The following is a 13,919-nucleotide window of genomic DNA, read 5'->3' as shown; positions in this document are numbered from 1 at the left end:
ATTTTTTTATGGTCATTTTTTTTTTTGTGCAAACATATTTTATGTGGTCAAGTAAATGTCTGGTATCATTCTTACTTTCATCGCCTAAAAAGCTCATATAATATGATTATGAAGCCGCCCTTGCTCTACCACAAAATAACAAATAAATATTCAATTTAAAAGAGGAACACGGCAAGTTGAGGGGAAGGAGAAAAAGATACTTACTCTCCAAATGCAAAGGGGAGGAGTTTGAGATAGTTAATTTTTTGTGAGTTGTAATACTAGTGATTGTTGATTTTTAAACAAATATTGTATTTGTCAATACGAAATAAAAGAAAATCTTGTAAAACAAATCGCGGCTGATCATTTTTATCATTTTTCATATGGATAGCTAAAATAACCACACCACCAAAGCGATAAAAACATCTTAGTGAATTAGAGACGGTGTTATTAAATAATCACCAAATATTGAAGCAACTTCTTGTTGCCTTGTGAATCTAAGAGCCCGTAGTTGGAACCAGTGTTATGCCAAATCAAAAGGAAACACTCAAGCTGCCATATTATTGAATGATCCCCCGATGCATTACTTCCTTAACCTCTTGTCATTTACCTCAATTTTTATTTGAATTTTAACAAAGTCATGTCCTAATAATGAAACGAAATCATTATTTGTGTACGTAGATTACTTTTGAACCTAATAATAGAAAAAATTGAGAAAACTAAATCCTAGAAATTTCAATTTGATTTCAAACCCGTGGTTTAAACATGACCAAGCATAATAATAGCTTTACATTCGTTATTTCCTTCTTCTTATTTTTTTTTTCTATTTTCTGGGAACATTTATCGATTTTTGTTGTCGTGAGCCGGTTCTGTGTGGATGGGTATGACGCAGATTACTCCGGAGACGGTTAACTCATTAAAAACAATTATTTCGACTGTTTTAACCATAATTTACGTAACCGGTCGCGGCATGAGGTCTCTCCAGGGAGGTCACCCATCCTAGCTCTGCCATCGCGCCAGAACGCTTAACTTCATGGTTATGATTGGGCGAGAGCAGTGCCACGTGTTGTCCATCGTCGCCCGCTCCACACGTACTCGAGGGATATTAGAATAAACATCCCACTCAATGTCGGGTGCGATCATACCAGCACTAATGCACCGGATCCCAACAGAACTCCGAAGTTAAGTGTGCTTGGGCCAGAGCAGTACTAGGATGGGTGACCCCCTGGAAAGTCCTCGTGTTGCACCCTTTATCGTGTTTTTCTATTTTTGATTACTTGTTGACAAACGATTTTCGGCTCAAATCATCTGAATCTCGATCGGGACCAGATAAGACATGTGAAATGAAAGTAGCTCGGGCACTGCAGGATTTGGACAAAATTGTAGGCTAATTTGATTGTAAACGGGTAAACGGACGAGACTCATTACTACGCAATGAGCTGACGAGATTTTAGACGAATTCCTTCTCTAAACCCTCTAATTTGCGATTTACCGCTTCTGTTAAGCTTTCGCTTCCTCGAGAAATCCGCTTAGGAAGTTCGAAATTCGATTCCAGTTCCATTTTATCGTATCCCAGGCATAATAATAGCTTTACATCGTTATTTACCCCTAGGTTGTCCTCGTGTTTCACCCCTTTTCGTGTTTTTCTATTTTTGATTACTTGTTGACAGACGATTTTCGGCTCAAATCATCTGAATCTCGATCGGGACCAGATAAGACATGTGAAATGAAAGTAGCTCGGGCACTGCCGAATTTGGACAAAATTGTGGGCTAATTTGATTGTAAACGGGCAACGGACGAGATTCATTACTACGCAATGAGCTGACGAGATTTTAGCCGAATTTCTTCTCTAAGACCCTCTAATTTGCGATTTACCGCTTCTATTAAGCTTTCGTTTCCTCGAGAAATCCGCTTAGGAAGTTCGAAATTCGATTCCGGTTCCATTTTATCGTATCCCAGGCATAATAATAGCTTTACATTCGTTATTTCCTTCTTCTTATTTTTTTTTCTATTTTCTGGGAACGTTTATCGATTTTTGTTGTCGTGAGCCGGTTCTGTGCGGAAGGGTATGACGCAGATTACTCCGGAGAAGGTTAACACATTAAAAACAATTAATTCAACTGTTTTATCCATAATTCACGTAAACGATCGCGACACGAGGTCTTCCCAGGGAGGTCACCCATCCTAGCTCTGCCATCGCGCCAGAACGCTTAACTTCATGGTTATGATTGGGCGAGAGCAGTGCCGCGTGTTGTCCATCGCCGCCCGCTCCACACGTACTCGAGGGATATAAGAATAAACATCCCACTCAATGTCGGGTGCGATCATACCAGCACTAATGCACCGGATCCCATCAGAACTCCGAAGTTTAGCGTGCTTGGGCGAGAGCAGTACTAGGGTGGGTGACCCCCTGGGAAGTCCTCGTGTTGCACCCTTTTTCGTGTTTTTCTATTTTTGATTACTTGTTGACATACGATTTTCGGCTCAAATCATCTGAATCTCGATCGGGACCAGATAAGACATGTGAAATGAAAGTAGCTCGGGCACTGCCGGATTTGGACAAAATTGTAGGCTAATTTGATTGTAAATGGGCAAACGGACGAGACTCATTACTACGCAATGAGCTGACGAGATTTTAGCCGAATTCCTTCTCTAAGACCCTCTGATTTGCCATTTACCGCTTCTGTTAAGCTTTTGTTTCCTCGAGAAATCCGCTTAGGAAGTTCGAAATTCGATTCCGGTTCCATTTTATCGTATCCCAGGCATAATAATAGCTTTACATTCGTTATTTCCTTCTTCTTATTTTTTTTTCTATTTTCTGGGAACATTAATCGATTTTTGTTGTCGTGATCCGGTTCTGTGCGGAAGGGTATGACGCAGATTACTCCGGAGACGGTTAACTCATTAAAAACAATTATTTCGACTGTTTTATCCATAATTTACGTAAACGGTCGCGACACGAGGTCTTCCCAGGGAGGTCACCCATCCTACCTCTGCCTTCGCGCCAGAACGCTTAACTTCTTGGTTATGATTGGGCGAGAGCAGTGCCGCGTGTTGTCCATCGCCGCCCTCTCCACACGTACTCGAGGGATATAAGAATAAACATCCCACTCAATGTCGGGTGCGATCATACCAGCACTAATGCCATGGATCCCATCAGAACTCCGAAGTTAAGCGTGCTTGGACGAGAGCAGTACTAGAATGGGTGACCCCCTAGGAAGTCCTCGTGTTGCACCCCTTTTCGTGTTTTTCTATTTTTGATTACTTGTTGACAGACGATTTTCGGCTCAAATCATCTGAATCTCGATCGGGACCAGATAAGACATGTGAAATGAGAGTAGCTCGGGCACTGCCAGATTTGGACAAAATTGTAGGCTAATTTGATTGTAAACGGGCAAACGGACGAGACTCATTACTACGCAATGAGCTGACGAGATTTTAGCCGAATTCCTTCTCTAAGACCCTCTAATTTGCGATTAAACGCTTCTGTTAAGCTTTCTTTTCCTCGAGAAATCCGCTTAGGAAGTTCGAAATTCGATTCCGGTTCCATTTTATCGTATCCCAGGCATAATAATAGATTTATATTCGTTATTTCCTTCTTCTTATTTTTTTTTCAATTTTCTAGGAACATTTATCGATTTTTGTTGTCGTGAGCCGGTTTTGTGCGGAAGGGTATGACGCAGATTACTCCGGAGACGGTTAACTCATTAAAAACAATTATTTCGACTGTTTTATCCATAATTTACGTAAATGGTCGCGACACGAGGTCTTCCCAGTGAGGTCACCCATCCTAGCTCTGCCATCGCGCCAGAACGCTTAACTTCATGGTTATGATTGGGCGAGAGCAGTGCCGCGTGTTGTCCATCGCCGCCCGCTCCACACGTACTCGAGGGATATAAGAATAAACATCCCACTCAATGTCGGGTGCGATCATACCAGCACTAATGCCATGGATCCCATCAGAACTCCGAAGTTAAGCTTGCTTGGGCGAGAGCAGTACTAGAATGGGTGACCCCCTAGGAAGTCCTCGTGTTGCACCCCTTTTCGTGTTTTTCTATTTTTGATTACTTGTTGACAGACGATTTTCGGCTCAAATCATCTGAATCTCGATCGAGACCAGATAAGACATGTGAAATGAAAGTAGCTCGGGCACTGCCGGATTTGGACAAAATTGTAGGATAATTTGATTGTAAATGGGCAAACGGACGAGACACATTACTACGCAATGAGCTGACGAGATTTTAGCCGAATTCCTTCTCTAAGACCCTCTAATTTGCGATTTACCGCTTCTCTTAAGCTTTCGTTTCCACGAGAAATCCGCTTAGGAAGTTCGAAATTCGATTCCGGTTCCATTTTATCGTATCCCAGGAATAATAATAGCATAACATTCGTTATTTCCTTCTTCTTATTTTTTTTTTCTATTTTCTGGGAACATTTATCGATTTTTGGTTTCCTGAGCCGGTTCTGTGCGGAAGGGTATGACGCAGATTACTCCGGAGACGGTTAACTCATTAAAAACAATTATTTCGACTGTTTTATCCATTATTTCCGTAAACGGTCGCGACACGAGGTCTTCCCAGGGAGGTCACCCATCCTAGCTCTGCCATCGCGCCAGAACGCTTAACTTCATGGTTATGATTGGGCGAGAGCAGTGCCGCGTGTTGTCCATCGCCGCCCGCTCCACACGTACTCGAGGGATATAAGAATAAACATCCCACTCAATGTCGGGTGCGATCATACCAGCACTAATGCACCGGATCCCATCAGAACTCCGAAGTTAAGCGTGCTTGGGCGAGAGCAGTACTAGGATGGGTGACCCCCTGGGAAGTCCTCGTGTTGCACCCCTTTTCGTGTTTTTCTATTTTTGATTACTTGTTGACAGACGATTTTCGGCTCAAATCATCTGAATCTCGATCGGGACCAGATAAGACATGTGAAATGAAAGTAGCTCGGGCACTGCCGGATTTGGACAAAATTGTAGGCTAATTTGATTGTAAACGGGCAAACGGACGAGACTCATTACTACGCAATGAGCTGACGAGATTTTAGCCGAATTCCTTCTCTAAGACCCTCTAATTTGCGATTTAACCGCTTCTGTTAAGCTTTCGTTTCCTCGAGAAATCCGCTTAGGAAGTTCGAAATTCGATTCCGGTTCCATTTTATCGTATCCCAGGCATAATAATAGCTTTACATTCGTTATTTTCCTTCTTCTTATTTTTTTTTCTATTTTCTGGGAACATTTATCGATTTTTGTTGTCGTGAGCCGGTTCTGTGCGGAAGGGTATGACGCAGATTACTCCGGAGACGGTTAACTCATTAAAAACAATTATTTCGACTGTTTTATCCATAATTTACGTAAACGATCGCGACACGAGGTCTTCCCAGGGAGGTCACCCATCCTACCTCTGCCATCGCGCCAGAACGCTTAACTTCATGGTTATGATTGGGCGAGAGCAGTGCCGCGTGTTGTCCATCGCCGCCCGCTCCACACGTACTCGAGGGATATAAGAATAAACATCCCACTCAATGTCGGGTGCGATCATACCAGCACTAATGCACCGGATCCCATCAGAACTCCGAAGTTAAGCGTGCTTGGGCGAGAGCAGTACTAGGATGGGTGACCTCCTGGGAAGTCCTCGTGTTGCACCCCTTTTCGTGTTTTTCTATTTTTGATTACTTGTTGACAGACGATTTTCGGCTCAAATCATCTGAATCTCGATCGGGACCAGATAAGACATGTGAAATGAAAGTAGCTCGGGCACTGCCGGATTTGGACAAAATTGTAGGCTAATTTGATTGTAAACGGGCAAACGGACGAGACTCATTACTACGCAATGAGCTGACGAGATTTTAGCCGAATTCCTTCTCTAAGACCCTCTAATTTGCGATTTAACGCTTCTGTTAAGCTTTCGTTTCCTCGAGAAATCCGCTTAGGAAGTTCGAAATTCGATTCCGGTTCCATTTTATCGTATCCCAGGCATAATAATAGATTTACATTCGTTATTTCCTTCTTCTTATTTTTTTTTCTATTTTCTGGGAACATTTATCGATTTTTGTTGTCGTGAGCCGGTTCTGTGCGGAAGGGTATGACGCAGATTACTCCGGAGACGGTTAACTCATTAAAAACAATTATTTCGACTGTTTTATCCATAATTTACGTAAACGGTCGCGACACGAGGTCTTCCCAGGGAGGTCACCCATCCTAGCTCTGCAATCGCGCCAGAACGCTTAACTTCATGGTTATGATTGGGCGAGAGCAGTGCCGCGTGTTGTCCATCGCCGCCCGCTCCACACGTACTCGAGGGATATAAGAATAAACATCCCACTCAATGTCAGGTGCGATCATACCAGCACTAATCCACCGGATCCCATTAGAACTCCGAAGTTAAGCGTGCTTGGGCGAGAGCAGTACTAGGATGGGTGACCCCCTGGGAAGTCCTCGTGTTGCACCCCTTTTCGTGTTTTTCTATTTTTGATTACTTGTTGACAGACGATTTTCGGCTCAAATCATCTGAATCTCGATCGGGACCAGATAAGACATGTGAAATGAAAGTAGCTCGGGCACTGCCGGATTTGGACAAAATTGTAGGCTAATTTGATTGTAAACGGGCAAACGGACGAGACACATTACTACGCAATGAGCTGACGAGATTTTAGCCGAATTCCTTCTCTAAGACCCTCTAATTTGCGATTTAACGCTTCTGTTAAGCTTTCGTTTCCTCGAGAAATCCGCTTAGGAAGTTCGAAATTCGATTCCGGTTCCATTTTATCGTATCCCAGTCATAATAATAGCTTTACATTCGTTATTTCCTTCTTCTTATTTTTTTTTCTATTTTCTGGGAACATTTATCGATTTTTGTTGTCGTGAGCCGGTTCTGTGCGGAAGGGTATGACGCAGATTACTCCGGAGACGGTTAACTCATTAAAAACAATTATTTCGACTGTTTTATCCATAATTTACGTAAACGGTCGCGACACTAGGTCTTCCCAGGGAGGTCACCCATCCTAGCTCTGCCATCGCGCCAGAACGCTTAACTTCAGTGGTTATGATTGGGCGAGAGCAGTGCCGCGTGTTGTCCATCGCCGCCCGCTCCACACGTACTCGAGGGATATAAGAATAAACATCCCACTCAATGTCGGTGCGATCATACCAGCACTAATGCACCGGATCCCATCAGAACTTAGAAGTTAAGCGTGCTTGGGCGAGAGCAGTACTAGGATGGGTGACCTCCTGGGAAGTCCTCGTGTTGCACCCCTTTTCGTGTTTTTCTATTTTTGATTACTTGTTGACAGACGATTTTCGGCTCAAATCATCTGAATCTCGATCGGGACCAGATAAGACATGTGAAATGAAAGTAGCTCGGGCACTGCCGGATTTGGACAAAATTGTAGGCTAATTTGATTGTAAACGGGCAAACGGACGAGACACATTACTACGCAATGAGCTGACGAGATTTTAGCCGAAATCCTTCTCTAAGACCCTCTAATTTGCGATTTACCTCTTCTCTTAAGCTTTCGTTTCCTCGAGAAATCCGCTTAGGAAGTTCGAAATTCGATTCCGGTTCCATTTTATCGTATCCCAGGCATAATAATAGCTTTACATTCGTTATTTCCTTCTTCTTATTTTTTTTTCTATTTTCTGGGAACATTTATCGATTTTTGTTGTCGTGAGCCGGTTCTGTGCGGAAGGGTATGACGCAGATTACTCCGGAGACGAATTAACTCATTAAAAACAATTATTTCGACTGTTTTATCCATAATTTACGTAAACGGTCGCGACACGAGGTCTTCCCAGGGAGGTCACCCATCCTAGCTCTGCCATCGCGCCAGAACGCTTAACTTCATGGTTATGATTGGGCGAGAGCAGTGCCACGTGTTGTCCATCGCCGCCCGCTCCACACGTACTCGAGGGATATAAGAATAAACATCCCACTCAATGTCGAGTGCGATCATACCAGCACTAATGCACCGGATCCCATCAGAACTCCGAAGTTAAGCGTGCTTGGGCGAAGAGCAGTACTAGGATCGGTGACCTCTGGGAAGTCCTCGTGTTGCACCCCTTTTCGTGTTTTTCTATTTTTGATTACTTTGTTGACAGACGATTTTCGGCTCAAATCATCTGAATCTCGATCGAGACCAGATAAGACATGTGAAATGAAAGTAGCTCGGGCACTGCCGGATTTGGACAAAATTGTAGGCTAATTTGATTGTAAATGGGCAAACGGACGAGACACATTACTACGCAATGAGCTGACGAGATTTTAGCCGAAATCCTTCTCTAAGACCCTCTAATTTGAGATTTACCTCTTCTCTTAAGCTTTTGTTTCCTCGAGAAATCCGCTTAGGAAGTTCGAAATTCGATTCCGGTTCCATTTTATCGTATCCCAGGCATAATAATAGCTTTACATTCGTTATTTCCTTCTTCTTATTTTTTTTTCTATTTTCTGGGAACATTTATCGATTTTTGTTGTCGTGAGCCGGTTCTGTGCGGAAGGGTATGACGCAGATTACTCCGGAGACGGTTAACTAATTAAAAACAATTATTTCGACTGTTTTAACCATAATTTACGTAACCGGTCGCGACACGAGGTCTTCCCAGGGAGGTCACCCATCCTAGCTCTGCCATCGCGCCAGAACGCTTAACTTCATGGTTATGATTGGGCGAGAGCAGTGCCGCGTGTTGTCCATCGCCGCCCGCTCCACACGTACTCGAGGGATATAAGAATAAACATCCCACACAATGTCGGGTGCGATCATACCAGCACTAATGCACCGGATCCCATCAGAACTCCGAAGTTAAGCGTGCTTGGGCGAGAGCAGTACTAGGATGGGTGACCTCCTGGGAAGTCCTCGTGTTGCACCCCTTTTCTTGTTTTTCTATTTTTGATTATTTGTTGACAGACGATTTTCGGCTCAAATCATCTGAATCTCGATCGAGACCAGATAAGACATGTGAAATGAAAGTAGCTCGGGCACTGCCGGATTTGGACAAAATTGTAGGCTAATTTGATTGTAAACGGGCAAACGGACGAGACACATTACTGCGCAATGAGCTGACGAGATTTTAGCCTAAATCCTTCTCTAAGACCCTCTAATTTGCGATTTACCTCTTCTCTTAAGCTTTCGTTTCCTCGAGAAATCCTCTTAGGAAGTTCGAAATTCGATTCCGGTTCCATTTTATCGTATACCAAGCATAATAATAGCTTTACATTCGTTATTTCCTTCTTCTTATTTTTTTTTTCTATTTTCTGGGAACATTTATCGATTTTTGTTGTCGTGAGCCGGTTCTGTGTGGATGGGTATGACGCAGATTACTCCGGAGACGGTTAACTCATTAAAAACAATTATTTCGACTGTTTTAACCATAATTTACGTAACCGGTCGCGACACGAGGTCTTCCCAGGGAGGTCACCCATCCTAGCTCTGCCATCGCGCCAGAACGCTTAACTTCATGGTTATGATTGGGCGAGAGCAGTGTCGCGTGTTGTCCATCGCCGCTTGCTCCACACGTACTCGAGGGATATAAGAATAAACATCCCACTCAATGTCGGGTGCGATCATACCAGCACTAATGCCATGGATCCCATCAGAACTCCGAAGTTAAGCGTGCTTGGACGAGAGCAGTACTAGGATCGGTGACCTTCTGGGAAGTCCTCGTGTTGCACCCCTTTTCTTGTTTTTCTATTTTTGATTATTTGTTGACAGACGATTTTCGGCTCAAATCATCTGAATCTCGATCGAGACCAGATAAGACATGTGAAATGAAAGTAGCTCGGGCACTGCCGAATTTGGACAAAATTGTGGGCTAATTTGATTGTAAACGGGCAACGGACGAGATTCATTACTACGCCATGAGCTGACGAGATTTTAGCCGAATTTCTTCTCTAAGACCCTCTGATTTGCGATTTACCGTTTCTATTAAGCTTTCGTTTCCTCGAGAAATCCGCTTAGGAAGTTCGAAATTCGATTCCGGTTCCATTTTATCGTATCCCAGGCATAATAATAGCTTTACATTCGTTATTTCCTTCTTCTTATTTTTTTTTCTATTTTCTGGGAACGTTTATCGATTTTTGTGGTCGTGAGCCGGTTCTGTGCGGAAGGGTATGACGCAGATTACTCCGGAGAAGGTTAACACATTAAAAACAATTAATTCAACTGTTTTATCCATAATTCACGTAAACGATCGCGACACGAGGTCTTCCTAGGGAGGTCACCCATCCTAGCTCTGCCATCGCGCCAGAACGCTTAACTTCATGGTTATGATTGGGCGAGAGCAGTGCCGCGTGTTGTCCATCGCCGCCCGCTCCACACGTACTCGAGGGATATAAGAATAAACATCCCACTCAATGTCGGGTGCGATCATACCAGCACTAATGCACCGGATCCCATCAGAACTCCGAAGTTTAGCGTGCTTGGGCGAGAGCAGTACTAGGGTGGGTGACCCCCTGGGAAGTCCTCGTGTTGCACCCTTTTTCGTGTTTTTCTATTTTTGATTACTTGTTGACAGACGATTTTCGGCTCAAATCATCTGAATCTCGATCGGTACCAGATAAGACATGTGAAATAAAAGTAGCTCGGGCACTGCCGGATTTGGACAAAATTGTAGGCTAATTTGATTGTAAACGGGCAAACGGACGAGACTCATTACTACGCAATGAGCTGACGAGATTTTAGACGAATTCCTTCTCTAAGACCCTCTAATTTGCGATTTACCGCTTCTGTTAAGCTTTCGCTTCCTCGAGAAATCCGCTTAGGAAGTTCGAAATTCGATTCCAGTTCCATTTTATCGTATCTCAGGCATAATAATAGCTTTACATCGTTATTTACCCCTAGGTTGTCCTCGTGTTTCACCCCTTTTCGTGTTTTTCTATTTTGATTACTTGTTGAAAGACGATTTTCAGCTCAAATCATCTGAATCTCGATCGGGACCAGATAAGACATGTGAAATGAAAGTAGCTCGGGCACTGCCGGATTTGGACAAAATTGTGGCCTAATTTGATTGTAAACGGGCAACGGACGAGATTCAATACTACGCAATGAGCTGACGAGATTTTAGCCGAATTCCTTCTCTAAGACCCTCTAATTTGCTATTTACCGCTTCTGTTAAGCTTTCGTTTCCTCGAGAAATCCGCTTAGGAAGTTCGAAATTCGATTCCGGTTCCATTTTATCGTATCCCAGACATAATAATAGCTTTACATTCGTTATTTCCTTCTTCTTATTTTTTTTTCTATTTTCTGGGAATGTTTATCGACTTTTGTTGTCGTGAGCCGGTTCTGTGCGGAAGGGTATGACGCAGATTACTCCGGAGGCGGTTAACTCATTAAAAACAATTATTTCGACTGTTTTATCCATAATTTACTTAAACGATCGTGACACGAGGTCTTCCCAGGGAGGTCACCCATCCTAGCTCTACCATCGCGCCATAACGCTTAACTTCATGGTTATGATTGGGCGAGAGCAGTGCCGCGTGTCGTCCATCGCCGCCCGCTCCACACGTACTCGAGGGATATAAGAATAAACATCCCACTCAATGTGGGTGCGATCATACCAGCACTAATGCACCGGATCCCATCAGAATTCCGAAGTTAAGCGTGCTTGGGCGTGAGCAGTACTAGGATGGGTGACCCCCAGGGAAGTCCTCGTGTTGCACCCCTTTTCGTGTTTTTCTATTTTTGATTACTTGTTGACAGACGATTTTCGGCTCAAATCATCTAAATCTCGATCGGGACCAGATAAGACATGTGAAATGAAAGTAGCTCGGGCACTGCCGGATTTGGACAAAATTGTAGGCTAATTTGATTGTAAACGGGCAAACGGACGAGACTCATTACTACGCAATGAGCTGACGAGATTTTAGCCGAATTCCTTCTCTAAGACCCTTTATTTTGCGATTTACCGCTTCTGTTAAGCTTTCGTTTCCTCGAGAAATCCGCTTAGGAAGTTCGAAATTCGATTCCGGTTCCATTTTATCGTATCTCAGGCATAATAATAGCTTTACATTCGTTATTTTCTTCTTCTTATTTTTTTTTCTAATTTCTGGGAACATTTATCGATTTTTGTTGTCGTGAGCCGGTTCTGTGCGGAAGGGTATGACGCAGATTACTCCAGAGACGTTTAACTCATTAAAAACAGTTATTTCGACTGTTTTATCCATAATTTACGTAAACGGTCGCGACACGAGGTCTTCCCAGGGAGCTCACCCATCCTAGCTCTGCCATCGCGCAAGAACGCTTAACTTCATGGTTATGATTGGGCGAGAGCAGTGCCGCGTGTTGTCCATCGCCGCTTGCTCCACACGTACTCGAGGGATATAAGAATAAACATCCCACTCAATGTCGGGTGCGATCATACCAGCACTAATGCCATGGATCCCATCAGAACTCCGAAGTTAAGCGTGCTTGGACGAGAGCAGTACTAGGATCGGTGACCTCCTGGGAAGTCCTCGTGTTGCACCCTTTTTCTTGTTTTTCTATTTTTGATTACTTGTTGACAGACGATTTTCGGCTCAAATCATCTGAATCTCGATCGAGACCAGATAAGACATGTGAAATGAAAGTAGCTCGGGCACTGCCGGATTTGGACAAAATTGTAGGCTAATTTGATTGTAAACGGGCAAACGGACGAGACACATTACTACGCAATGAGCTGACGAGATTTTAGCCTAAATCCTTCTCTAAGACCCTCTAATTTGCGATTTACCTCTTCTCTTAAGCTTTCGTTTCCTCGAGAAATCCTCTTAGGAAGTTCGAAATTCGATTCCGGTTCCATTTTATCGTATACTGTGAATGAGGTTTGTGTAGGTGGCATAGTAAATGCTACCCGTGGTTTAAACATGAAATATTGAGAAATCTCAATCTTATTTCAAACCCATGGTTTAAACAATAATAACTCAAATCAATATACAAATGACAACAATCGATCCTGGTTTACGTTGTCTTGAGATCAAATATTCTTTGAAATTGAGAAATCGTCGGAAATCATAAGGATATGTCTTGAATGGTTGGAGTGTTGGACCATGGGCGTGGAGGCGTGCATCCGTGAATGGGAATTGAGGGGTTAGGTTAGAGATTTAGGTTATTTTGTTCTCATATACATCATCATCATTAATAATAATAATAATAATATTATTATTATTATATTGATTGCGGCATGTTTAGGGATGGGGATATCATCTTCAAATCTTCGATGGTGAGTAGATTGGGTCGGGGCCTCTGAGTTCTGCACATGCAGAAATAGGTTCAGGGGGCACCAGAGAGTTTCCGGCGTGACAACTTGATGCTTAAGTTAGTCTAGAGAGCAAACTTAAAATAGAGATATAGTAATGCTAAGTTAGCAAGGGAATGTGAGAGTTAAAACCATGACCAATACCTTCTATTTAAAGACACAGAAGATGCTAGTTACCTTGCTAGAGTAGGACTCTTGCTGGGGTAGAATCCTACTGAAATAGGAAACCCTAGACAAGAGGGCTCCTTAACCACGACGGCTGGGAATCTTGATGGAAGCAATTACTCTTGTCTTATCTTGATGAGATTTGATCGAATCTCATATTTATCGGGACCTCTTATCTATTAGCGAGAAAATATTCCCATTCTCTCATTGTGTCAGGGCTTGGATTTCGTGGCCCTTTGGTTAGCTCGGACTTCAAGTAAGCAAGGTTGAGGAGATCGGCCCTATTGGAGATTCATGGGCTCTGACATATGGGTTACAGCTTTTAACTGTATGGTTGGGCTCAGTATCCAGGCCCTTGATCAACAATAGGGTCTAGGCCTTAAAGATCTAGTGCTAATATAGATATGAGCTTGGATCCGCCCAGATGAGTCAATTTTGGGGGCATAAAATATCTTGACAACTGATACGTCATGCGTGCATATATATAAATTAAATATAAATTATTGCTTCGATTTCCTTCTCCCTCATTGGCAATATCTTCAGCATTCAC

At 43.2% G+C, this 13,919-nt stretch overlaps 14 non-coding genes across 14 annotated transcripts; all 14 read left to right on the top strand.

Moving 5' to 3' along the window:
* Positions 1 to 1,110: 1,110 nt before the first annotated feature.
* On the top strand, positions 1,111 to 1,229 carry LOC142516254 (5S ribosomal RNA). Its single transcript, XR_012812057.1, has one exon. It is a non-coding gene; the product is annotated as a 5S ribosomal RNA (ribosomal RNA).
* A 1,066-nt stretch (positions 1,230 to 2,295) lies between these two features.
* On the top strand, positions 2,296 to 2,414 carry LOC142512948 (5S ribosomal RNA). The gene has a single exon (XR_012808921.1). It is a non-coding gene; the product is annotated as a 5S ribosomal RNA (ribosomal RNA).
* A 684-nt stretch (positions 2,415 to 3,098) lies between these two features.
* On the top strand, positions 3,099 to 3,217 carry LOC142516778 (5S ribosomal RNA). The gene has a single exon (XR_012812554.1). It is a non-coding gene; the product is annotated as a 5S ribosomal RNA (ribosomal RNA).
* A 684-nt stretch (positions 3,218 to 3,901) lies between these two features.
* LOC142506607 (5S ribosomal RNA) lies at positions 3,902 to 4,020 on the top strand. Its single transcript, XR_012804894.1, has one exon. It is a non-coding gene; the product is annotated as a 5S ribosomal RNA (ribosomal RNA).
* Positions 4,021 to 4,705: 685 nt separating this feature from the next.
* LOC142513060 (5S ribosomal RNA) lies at positions 4,706 to 4,824 on the top strand. The gene has a single exon (XR_012809026.1). It is a non-coding gene; the product is annotated as a 5S ribosomal RNA (ribosomal RNA).
* Positions 4,825 to 5,510: 686 nt separating this feature from the next.
* LOC142514641 (5S ribosomal RNA) lies at positions 5,511 to 5,629 on the top strand. The gene has a single exon (XR_012810526.1). It is a non-coding gene; the product is annotated as a 5S ribosomal RNA (ribosomal RNA).
* A 684-nt stretch (positions 5,630 to 6,313) lies between these two features.
* On the top strand, positions 6,314 to 6,432 carry LOC142512784 (5S ribosomal RNA). The gene has a single exon (XR_012808875.1). It is a non-coding gene; the product is annotated as a 5S ribosomal RNA (ribosomal RNA).
* A 684-nt stretch (positions 6,433 to 7,116) lies between these two features.
* Positions 7,117 to 7,235, top strand: LOC142514843 (5S ribosomal RNA). The gene has a single exon (XR_012810720.1). It is a non-coding gene; the product is annotated as a 5S ribosomal RNA (ribosomal RNA).
* A 685-nt stretch (positions 7,236 to 7,920) lies between these two features.
* Positions 7,921 to 8,039, top strand: LOC142507917 (5S ribosomal RNA). Its single transcript, XR_012806155.1, has one exon. It is a non-coding gene; the product is annotated as a 5S ribosomal RNA (ribosomal RNA).
* Positions 8,040 to 8,724: 685 nt separating this feature from the next.
* LOC142513470 (5S ribosomal RNA) lies at positions 8,725 to 8,843 on the top strand. Its single transcript, XR_012809415.1, has one exon. It is a non-coding gene; the product is annotated as a 5S ribosomal RNA (ribosomal RNA).
* Positions 8,844 to 9,528: 685 nt separating this feature from the next.
* On the top strand, positions 9,529 to 9,647 carry LOC142507004 (5S ribosomal RNA). The gene has a single exon (XR_012805273.1). It is a non-coding gene; the product is annotated as a 5S ribosomal RNA (ribosomal RNA).
* Positions 9,648 to 10,330: 683 nt separating this feature from the next.
* Positions 10,331 to 10,449, top strand: LOC142512946 (5S ribosomal RNA). The gene has a single exon (XR_012808919.1). It is a non-coding gene; the product is annotated as a 5S ribosomal RNA (ribosomal RNA).
* A 1,065-nt stretch (positions 10,450 to 11,514) lies between these two features.
* LOC142512993 (5S ribosomal RNA) lies at positions 11,515 to 11,633 on the top strand. Its single transcript, XR_012808963.1, has one exon. It is a non-coding gene; the product is annotated as a 5S ribosomal RNA (ribosomal RNA).
* Positions 11,634 to 12,317: 684 nt separating this feature from the next.
* Positions 12,318 to 12,436, top strand: LOC142506702 (5S ribosomal RNA). Its single transcript, XR_012804984.1, has one exon. It is a non-coding gene; the product is annotated as a 5S ribosomal RNA (ribosomal RNA).
* The last annotated feature ends 1,483 nt before the right edge of the window (positions 12,437 to 13,919 follow it).

Source organism: Primulina tabacum, chromosome 10 (assembly GCF_025594145.1).
Source record: "Primulina tabacum isolate GXHZ01 chromosome 10, ASM2559414v2, whole genome shotgun sequence".
NCBI lineage: Eukaryota > Viridiplantae > Streptophyta > Magnoliopsida > Lamiales > Gesneriaceae > Primulina > Primulina tabacum.
The sequence above is the reverse complement of the archived record's forward strand: the minus strand, read 5'-3'. Positions and strand labels throughout refer to the sequence as shown.